This window comes from Dermacentor andersoni, chromosome 6 (genome assembly GCF_023375885.2).
Source record: "Dermacentor andersoni chromosome 6, qqDerAnde1_hic_scaffold, whole genome shotgun sequence".
Classification (NCBI taxonomy): domain Eukaryota; kingdom Metazoa; phylum Arthropoda; class Arachnida; order Ixodida; family Ixodidae; genus Dermacentor; species Dermacentor andersoni.
The window spans coordinates 40,003,699-40,014,458 of NC_092819.1; positions in this window are offsets into that span (position 1 = coordinate 40,003,699).

Sequence of the window (10,760 nt, forward strand, 5' to 3'; positions counted from 1 at the left end):
CGCAGTTATCCTATTTTTTCATAACATCCTCATATCAATGAACGGACTTCAAATACAGGCTCACTTCATACCTGTATTAGGCTGCCGTCTTGTTTATGAAACACTGTGCGGAATATTGAATAAGGGTTCGCTAATAAAACATTCTTCAGCCGCGTAGAATGCTGAGTTATCAACGCATGTCGTAAGCATGTTCGAATGTTCGAAGCAGGTTTGAATGAAATGGCGACCTTTTATCCTAGAAAATTTCAACCTCCGCAAAACCTGAGTATGGCTGGAAATGTAGTGTCTCACATGAACCGATCTTGTTGTCAACACTAGGTAAGAGTTCCTCGAATATATTAGATATAAGGCGTTTGTTGGCCATACACAACTATTCGGCTTTATTGCATGCAGCATTGCTGTCCAATCAACGAACTTCAGAAGTATCTCTTTCAATAGACCATAGCTGCTGCTAAAAAAAGATATTTGCGCCTATCCAACGCACACGTTAGAATCTATGGGAAGACAAGCTTTAGTGAATAGGGTCGATTCGTTGTTGTACAACTCCCTGCCATGAGTACAATTGTGTTTAATTTCATCGTATGCAACGTGTAATGGTATGCAATCTTCGAGTTACCACGGTGGTTAATATTGCTTTAATGGGGCAAGCGCCTATTTGGCGATACTAAGCACGTTTTGCAGTCGCTAGTATATGTAACGCTTTAAGGGCTGCAACATCTTAGGTATCATGCCACTAGTAAATGGAACCGTTGAATATTGTGATGCTCTTCAGTTAGCACGTCTGTGTGCTTTGAGATAACCTTGAGTCAACTATACGGGGTGTTTCAGTGAACACTTTCAACAGATAGCGCAATTCTAGTTCATGAGGTGCTCTAGTCGAAGCGGCGGACACTACTGGCAAAAGAAAATTGAAATTCAGGATCAACCAATTAACAAAAATGTACTAATTACCCTTTCAAATTATTACGTTATGACCCATACTGCAATTTAGAAATTTTGGCCATGGCGTTCGCAGAGCGGATCCACTTGGAACGAATTCTCAGGACGACACCAGTTTCGAGAAAATAATTGCCGGAGTTTGCGAAGAAATGCTTTGGCGTTCCAGTTACGTTTGTGCTTGAATGCACAAAACGACGTTTTGTTTAGAAAGTAACGTTTTTTTTTTAAAGAAAGTAACGCAGTGTTTTTTAGGTATGCAGACTAATGCTGCATTCAGACTAATGCTGGACTGTGTTTTGCAGTGATATCCGTAATTCTATTGCTATCGTATGCGTTTCGATGACTGCCGAAGTAATCGCGAAGTGCTTTCCGAGAGGTTTATAAAAAAATGAAATGGGAAAAAAGAAAGTCCCACACCTGGCCGGATTCGCATTGCAGTACTGCAGACTGTCCGTCGGAATTCTAACCTCTCGGCCACTGCGCCGACGCTTCTGCAGATAATAATAAGGCATCTAAAGAGTGCGATAGCGTCTATAGGTACTTTGATATACTCACACCATTTTCTCCAGTTTATCTATAACTAGCGACAAGGTGAAACCACTGAAACTAAGCTAGCAGTAAGAGATGAAAGGCGCGAATGAGAGAGGAGGACAAAGCAGTTGCGTATTTCTACTTTCGGACCGGGGCCCGCCATCTCCACAATAAATGCTGCGTGTTTACCGGTGGTATATTGCTTCCCGCGAACCTACAAATGTTTACTCCAATTGACGCTGCAAGAAACAGTGCAGTACTTGCCGCAATAATACCTGACCGACTTGCATTAGTAAGTCGTCTTTTTACACCGCCTTTTAGAATTATGCTCCCTCTAAGCAAAACTTTGTGAGCTGTTATGCAAGGCTACATGTCATGATTGGCTGGCGCTTGGCAGGTGATGTATAAGACAACACTGAGCTGAAAAAATTTAAGAAAAGCCAACAGTAAACAGCGAAACGTAAGATAGGAAATAAAATAGAAAGCTCCGTCTCTCCACTTTACAACCGGGGAGGCCATGTACATGAAGCAACATGATGGCATCCGTAGCCTACTGCGACAACATGACGTGCTCGAAGGATGACTTGGCACTAATCCCTTGGAAATAAACCCATGTGGTTTCTTACTTGCTTGTTATGTTCAAACGCCCGAGCAACTTTAAATTCTTTAACGTGTATGTTTCGTAGAAGAACCCTTTCTAGCAACCATAAATTAATGAAACGGCGCACTAACGGTGTTCTGCTAGAGAGCAGAGCACCTATCTCGGAACCATTAAAAAAACAAGAGTGAAGAAAGGGTGCCTGGATAATCAATCCACCCTCGAGGGTGTCATTTTTTTCCTTCGTTTGTGATGCGCTCCGGATTAATTTTGGCCACGCGGGGGTGCTTTCACATGCGCCTAAATCAAACTAGTTAACATTATGGAAAACCAACTAGCCCAAACCACTACCCTAAATCAAAGTATGCCGGAGTTCTTACATTCCTCCCTCGTAGCAATGCGGCCGCCGCGGCGGCCAATCGAACCCGCGACCTGGCGCTCAGCAGCACAGCGCTATAAGAACTGAACTACCGGGGGTGGTAGTGCGTTATATTGTCAAAATACGTGACCTGACCAACATGTATTGGTAAGTCACCTTTTAGACCGCATTTTAGAATAATGCTCGCCCTGAATGAAGTTTTGGGAGCCCTGGTCCGAGGCTACATGTTTCACGTCGCGCTGTTGATAAGCTTGCTTGAACTGAGAACTAGGAGCTCTCCCTTTCACCAGACCTGTTCCTTCTTTTTGTTTCGTGCATTTAGCTGACGCTATATCGGTCCTGTGATTTATTTTTGTTCGATTGCAAGTTAAGCTGGATAAACAAGATTAAGAAGCTGGTTAAGATATATATATCTAAGGCAAGCAGTGCAACCACGCTCCCAATTGATAAACAAGGTTAAAAGCTGCTCAAGATAAACAGTTAAAGTAAACAGTGCAACATGCCCCTACAGTTTTCCTCCATCTCCCCTTCTCATTCTGTTCTTCAACTTCTGACGCCTCTGTAGCAAATGAGCTTGTCTCTATGTTGCAAGCGTTGAAATCGCTGCGATAGTCACTGAAAGTGCGACCCATCGGCAATTTTGTTGAAACTGCAACAAAGTAATGCGCAAGGTCTGCAGAATCTGACTGATAAGATAATAGCTGTAGTAAGTAGCGCTGCGATATGAGATCGAGAGTCATGTGCGGAGTCTACTGGCCATGCGAACACGACGACCTACACCTCTTACGAAATTTGCCGTAGACGACGGTGACTGCGGCCCGAGACGGAAATACAAAACAAGAAATGTTCAACCAATTAGTGAGCAGTAGACAGCACTACCGAAGCAGAAAACCAGGAGAAAGAAACACAACTCCTGTTGTAGACGCAGAAGAAAAGTACTTTGAATTTCCATTTGAGCAAATAGGTATTTCTGTAACAAATATTCTCTCCTTCGGGACCTATGCGTTCGGCCAGAGGAACGTATGCGTGACCACCTGGGAACTGCTTTGTGACAAGAGCAACATACCTGGTATCGAAAAGTAACAGCGCTAAACAGACAAGGACATAGGCAAACAAGAACACGGCACTGGTGCTGACTCACAACTGAAGCTCATTTCGAGGAATGTCACATTTATAAACGCGGGCCAACAGGGCAGCAACTAAGCGACTGTGCATGCGCAGTAGGAGCCATCCTGGTGACGTCTCGAACCACATGTGGAACACAGAAGTGCGTCATCACGTTGAATTAATAAGTGCGTCATAACAAAACCAAAAGCAAATAATGCTAACCGAATACTTCCCTGTCGAACTCAACAACAACATACTGTGACACAGTTTCTTGCAAATATCTCGGCTCTTTATTACTAAGAGCGACAGACGGCTTACTAACACACCTTTCCCCTTCCCTACCAAAATGAAAGCCTTCCACAAGTTTCCTAGTGGTTAGATCATTATGCCAGAACAGTTTTTTTCCACTATCCGTGGGCACCCACACACTTTGTAATGCCAAGACAAGTCCAAGGCCCCCGCACCTTTTAACGATGACAAGTGCTCCTTTAATGTGATGTTCACACAGCGACCGGTCTGGCCCACATACACATTTCCGCATGACAGTGGCAACCTGTACACAGCGGAAGATCTACATCGAACTTATCTTTCTTTTTTAGCTTCTCGGAACAGAAACTGCATTCCTTGCCATGACCCAATAATTTTTTGCGCGAACGGAAACAAATCGTAGCAAGTTTGTTGGAAACAGACATCACCACACAGAGGTGCGGGGTGCGTGTGGTCATGCCTGCTCCCGAGAAACTTACTACGATTTGTTTCCGTTTGCGCAAAACATTATTGGGCCATGGCAAGGAATGCAGTTTCTGTTCCGAGAAGCTAAAGAAGAGATACGTTCGATGTAGATCCTCTCTTGTGTACAGGTTGCCACTGTCATGCGGGAAGGTGTATGTGGGCCAGACCGGTCGCTGTGTGAACATCACATTAAAGGCGCACTTGTCATCGTTAAACGGTACGGGGGCCTTGGACTTGCCTTTGCATTACAAAGAGTGTGGGAGCCCACCGATTGCGGAAAAAAACTGTTCTGGCATAATGATCTAACCACTAGGAAGCTTATGGAAGGCTTTCATTTTGGTAGGGAAGGTGAAAGGCGTGTTAGTAAGCCGTCTGTCGCTCTTAGTAATAAAGATCCGAGATATTTGCAAGAAACTGTGTCACAGTAGGTTGTTGTTGAGTGTGACAGGGAAGTATTTTATTGGCATTATTTGCTTTTGGTTTTCTTATGACGCACTTCTGTATTCCACGCGTGGTTCGAGACGTCACAAGGATGGCTCCTACTGTGCATGTACAGTCACTTAGTTGCTGCCCTGTTGGCCCGCTTTTACAAATGTGACATTCCTTGAAATAAACTTCACTTCTGAGTCAGTGCCAGTGTCATGTTCTTCTTTGACTATGTCCTTGTCTGTTTAGCGCTGTCACTTTTCCAAACATGAATTACCACCAACTCTCTCAAGTTTCCCTTCTAATACCTGGGTACCTTACGGAATTAATAATTTATACTTACTAAAATAGCTAAATTTGATTTAAATTCATTTTATTACCTTCAAATTTGCTACCTTGTAAATCCCACATCTTATTCTGAATTAAAAAAAAAAGGGCTTTCAAGTTAGTTAGTCTCCTTTATTTACTTTTTGGAGCATTTCCACTTTACCCTGCCTTACACTTTTTCTTTAATTTCTTATCCCCTGCTCTGTTTAACCCTCAGTTTTTTTGCCAAGCTCCCGTTGCGGGTAATTACCGTGGTATAAGGAGAGAGATATACAGAGTGTCCCAGCCAACTTAAGCCAGAGATTAAAAATACGCGAATGCCACGTAGCTGGACAAAACCAAGGTAATGTTGTTTGCAGTCGCTTGCAGATACGCAGATTATTTTTTCTATACCACCTAATTAGATAATTAGTCCTAAATAATTATTCCACTTCTCAAATATCATGGTTAGATGGAAAGTGTGTCTGCGACAATTGTAGAGCAACATAAACAACTCCCGACACAGCTTTCTGTTGCTCAATACGTGATACATTAAGAGTGTTTTCCGAGCGTGAAAGAAGCCCGTGAACACATGCAAAGTGCTTCGAGCGGCCAGTGGCGCGCCAATTTTGCTTGCGTTTGCGGGCTTCTTTCACGCTCAGAAAACACTCTTAATGTAGCACGTATTGCGCAACAGAAAGCTGTGTCGGGAGTTGTTTATGTTGCTCTACAATTGTCGCAGACACACTTTCCATCTAACCATGATATTTGAGAAGTGGAATTATTAATTAAGACTAATTATCTAATTAGGCGGAATAAAGAAAAATAATTGGAGTATCTCCAAGTGTCGGCAAACAACATCACTCGGGATCTGTCCAGCCACATGGCATTCTCCTATTTTTAACTCTGGCTAAAGTTAGATGGGGCGCACCCTGCACAGGGGAAATGATGGAGGATGGTTCCGCGGTACAGCTTGCAGTGGTATTGGACGTGACAGGGGGCGAATGAATTATTTCATTTGCAGTCGCTATAGCGTCACCCTTCTCACGAGTTTTCTCTCGCCGCGTGGAAACTGATTAAGTCTGTGAGCTCCCGCTTCGAGTAAACATAAATGTCGGTTTCCAAACTGATATTTGAAAAAGAACAGCGGGGGCCAACAACGTCGCGAAAACTGGGCCTATGGGTCTAACAAGGGTGTTGATGTGGATTTGTTGGTACATATTGACTAAACGTGGTTGACCGCATGGAAACGCAAGGACCACAGAAGGCACATTGGAGACACAGGTGCTACTGACAATAGCGATGTTTAATTCTTTCGCCGAGCTGAATAAAACTATTTTCAGTGGACGACGTCACCCATCACGTGAGTCGCTTTTACAACAAAATAAGCAAGTAAATGTTCCCTAAGCTTAACTGACGTTTATTTTTTTTAATTTGCTGCGCATGCCATGATAGTTTGACATTCCTGAGTTCTTTTGGGTGCTCTGTTTGTCCCTGTTATTTACTTTTCTTTCATCTTTACAAATATATATATATTCATTTTAGAGGGATTCACGTGGTCTGTGACGTCGTCCACTGTAGGTAGTTTTGTTCCACTTGGCGAGGGTATTAATGATCATTGTTCTCATTGCCATCATTATCATTATAGTTATACTAGCAGCTGTGCATCCAATGCGCCTTCTTTTGTCCTTGTGTTCTCCTACGCTCAACCACCTTTAGCTAAGGGGTCAAACTGTGCGTGTGACAACTAAGTTAACAATTATTTCCTTGAATCGCCGACTTTAGTAAAAAATATAAAGTGATAAATTGTCTCAGCAATGTTGGTCTCATTGAAGGCGAGTTTGTATGAGCCTCACGGAATACGAACTGCGAGAAAAAGATGTTACGGTGCAAGAAGACACTGCTGCATCTGCCATTCCCAGCTATATGGCGCGGTCAGGAAGGTGGCTACGGGCAGTCAGTTGTTTGTGCCCCTTGGCTAGGTTCACAGCAAAGTGGTATCAAGCCCGACTTCGGTACCGTTAACCGAAAATAAGTATAGAACAATGAGAACCGGCGATACTGCGCCTCTTTAAGCACTTGCTCGTACGTCACGTTGGTTGAATTTTCAGTTATACATTCAAGCAGCTGCTATGTAATGACCACTCTTGGCCTTTCTGTCCCCCCCTTTTTTCTACCCTTTACCCTTCCTTAAGTGTGGGGTAGCCATCCAGGCCCAGCACTGGCTAACCTACCTGCCTTTCGTTTTCCTTCTATTGCCCTCTCTTACCCTCCTAGGCGGTTGCTATGGTTGAACCGCCATAGCATGGACAACTAAACGAACTAAATGAGTACATCCGAAACTTTGAATTTCGTAATTGTTACTTACCCGACACAGGCAGGCCCACAAGGTTGTTTACTTTGTCACGCGGAGAGAAACTACTGCGTCATGTTGTTGGTTTATTCATAAGGAACTCCTAAATATTTCAAGAGAAAGGAAAGATCGACGGTCACCGTTACAGCAGTCTACATGAGCAGATTATTTAGTTCTGAGCGCTTCCGACATTGTTGCTTAAGAACGGAAGCGCGTTACCGTGAATATCAGCTGCGTCATCTCCAACCAATTGCAGTAATTATCAGCAATATACTATACGCGTGCTGCGATGTTTACAGCCGCCATGGAACTTCACGCAAAGATTTCTTTGGCTATTATGTGAACTTTGGCTATTATTACACACACACACACACACACACACACACACACACACACACACACACACACACACACACACACACACACACACACACACACACACACACACACACACACACACACACACACACACACACACACACACACACACACACACACACACACACACACACACACACACACACACACACACACACACACACACACACACACACACGCACACACACACGCACACACACACACACACACACACACACACGCACACACACACACACACACACACACACACACACACACACACACACACACACACACACACACACACACGCACGCACGCACGCACGCACGCACACGCACGCACGCACGCACGCACGCACACACACACACACACACACACACACACACACACGCACGCACACATTATGAATTGGCTTATATGTAACCCACCTGTGCTGCCGCTGCACGTGTGTTCGTGAACGGCTCAGCTTTCTACGAATTACGCAATGATACATCAGCCGCGGCCTAAATATTCTCAGTGCAACAAATATACGTGTTCAACCGCGTCATTCTTTAATAAAATGAGATCTTTCTTGAAGCTTTTCGCTATTCGCTTGCATTGGCGATCTTAATCGATGGTCTCTGCAAAACATTTTGTAGCTCAGAAGCAATGTCCTTCAATATGACTGTTCTCGAGGAAGTTCCTTTTTGTCTTACAGACGTGCTATACCTTCCAGGAAAAAAAAAGGCTTATTTTTGTACACTTTATTGGTGCTCCGACCTTCGACATTGTCGATTTTTTTTGGTTTCTGCCTTTGCATTGCAATTCGTGCATTCGGCATTCGTGTTAGTCTTCTATGGCGAGGCACTGCGAAGCGGATGATACGATTTTATTCTTGCGAGGCCATGCCATTAAAGATCGATAAAAATTCAGGAGGCACGTATGGCCCAATTAAAGGTTTCACTAGCCATAAAGTAACCGTACGGGTCTCGCCTGTTCATATTTTTTTAGGCGCAGATAAAAGATCTTGGGGCTCCCGCACATAACAGAGCGGCCATTGAGCTTTGATGCAGCACATGCGCAACGCAGGCGCTGTGTGCCGCAAGCATCACGCGACATGCATGGAGGACGCTGCTCCCGTCTCTGTAGCGCAGTAAACCTGTGCCGCATATATATGCATATATATGCGACCTGTAATACGGGCATTCGTTCACCTCGTATTTCAGAATGAGTTGTCAGCGGGGAATATGCACCGACTTCACTGTGGCAGCCCTTTCCCAGAGTCCCCATTATACAGTAGCGCCGATCGTCTGTTCTCCTCAGCCTCGTTCGGTTACACCGATTCTTTGTGCCTCTTTTCTAATTGTTTCGACGTTGAAGTTTCCTTTGAATACGCCGTTCCTGCGCGGAGCCAACAGTGCATGTGCGAGCTCCTCACGCATGCATAAAATCTGAGGCAGACTATGGCCTTTCGCAACGTATGGCACCGGCACGATAGCGGGAATCATTTCACGCCTCGTCGACTCGGGGCGTTCGCATAAATGATGAGCCTTGAATGACGACCTTGAACGCTCGTGCACCGAGTATCGAGGAACGCCGTCGGGAAATTACCCATATTCCAAAAAAAATCGCGTTCAGAAACCTTCGTGCGGGTGGTTCTCAATATTCCGGGGAGCCTAACGCGTAGAACCTTCTTCTGAGAAGTTTCAACACAGAGTCTGCTATGAGACCAGCTACTTGCTGCGTTGAATACACGGTTCGTACGGCTCCAATCCCTGTTATTTATCGTTGCTCTTATCGAGACGCACTTGTTCTGCCACTTGTACTTATCGAGACGCACAGAACTTGTACCGCCACGTTGCTCGAAAACTGTGATGAAGCTACTTCTTGGAATGAAAAAGAAAAGCCGATGAAGCAGCCGGTGGAAACTCCAACCTCGTCTCTATTCAACCTTTACTCCCGCCGCCGCATTGGGAACATCTACACCTGCTTGGGTATGCGGCATGATCACGCACCTAATTTAAACCAGCCCTTATGTATGCCACAGAGAACGCAGCGTCAGTATTCAAAAAAGGGTTCGCACGAGTCATCTTTGAAACTTCGCCCGACCTGAACCGCTGTAGATTCAAGAATGTTTCTCCGAACAGTTCTAAGTCATCGTAGGACGACCCTGAAAGCATTAATTGTGAAACCTGTCCTTACAGTTGTTCCAGCGCTCCTTCGCGTCATTTTACGATGTATTCTGTATAGGAAAAAGAAACCAACCAAGGGGCAGCTTTAAAATGAAAAGAGGTTGATTTAAACGGACGTCTAAAGCCTACCGATCCGCTAATCCTTCTCGGTACTCAAACTGCGTAGCGCCGGTGGTGTATATGCCAAAGCAAAAACCATGAGGGGTAATCTCGAACCAAGATGCCACGACTTCTAAACTGATGGACGATACAGGTTAAAGTGTTAAAAGAGGGATTAGAATTTTTAGAATTTTAGAATGTAGAATTCTTAAATTTTCGCCGATTCTGACATTACGTGAACGTTTCTGTAGTCGTCATGCACTACTTGGCCTTCGTGGAGCTGCAGCGCGACCTCTCATCCCTTCGTTAAGGTGTCCAGTAGGCTTCGAAACTCCGCAAATACTCTATCATTAGAAGCATGCACATCCCACGCATTGCGGGAAGTGTAAGCTAAACTTTCGAGCCAACTGTGCCACTGGAGCTCATCGTGCCACTAGCAGCGCGTGTCTAGTCTACAGCAACTATTAGCGGCGAAAAGTTTGAATGGCGCCCTCTTGCGAGTGACGTCACGGACAAGACTCCGCTCGCTCCGGCTCGCTTGGCTGCCGTGCCCGATAGTTGGCTTCGTGCACGTCCGGTGTGTCGCGCGGGTCAGCCTTACTTCCTGAAGGATCTTTTGACTGTTTTCTGCTGCCACACCTAAACCTAAAGTGAAGTGTCTTTTTTCAAAACTGCGTCAATCGGGAAAATGTCCTGGTTGTATATCGAAGCTATTGATAAAAGGAAAATCAGACATCCACCCGTTCGTAACAATTGCTACA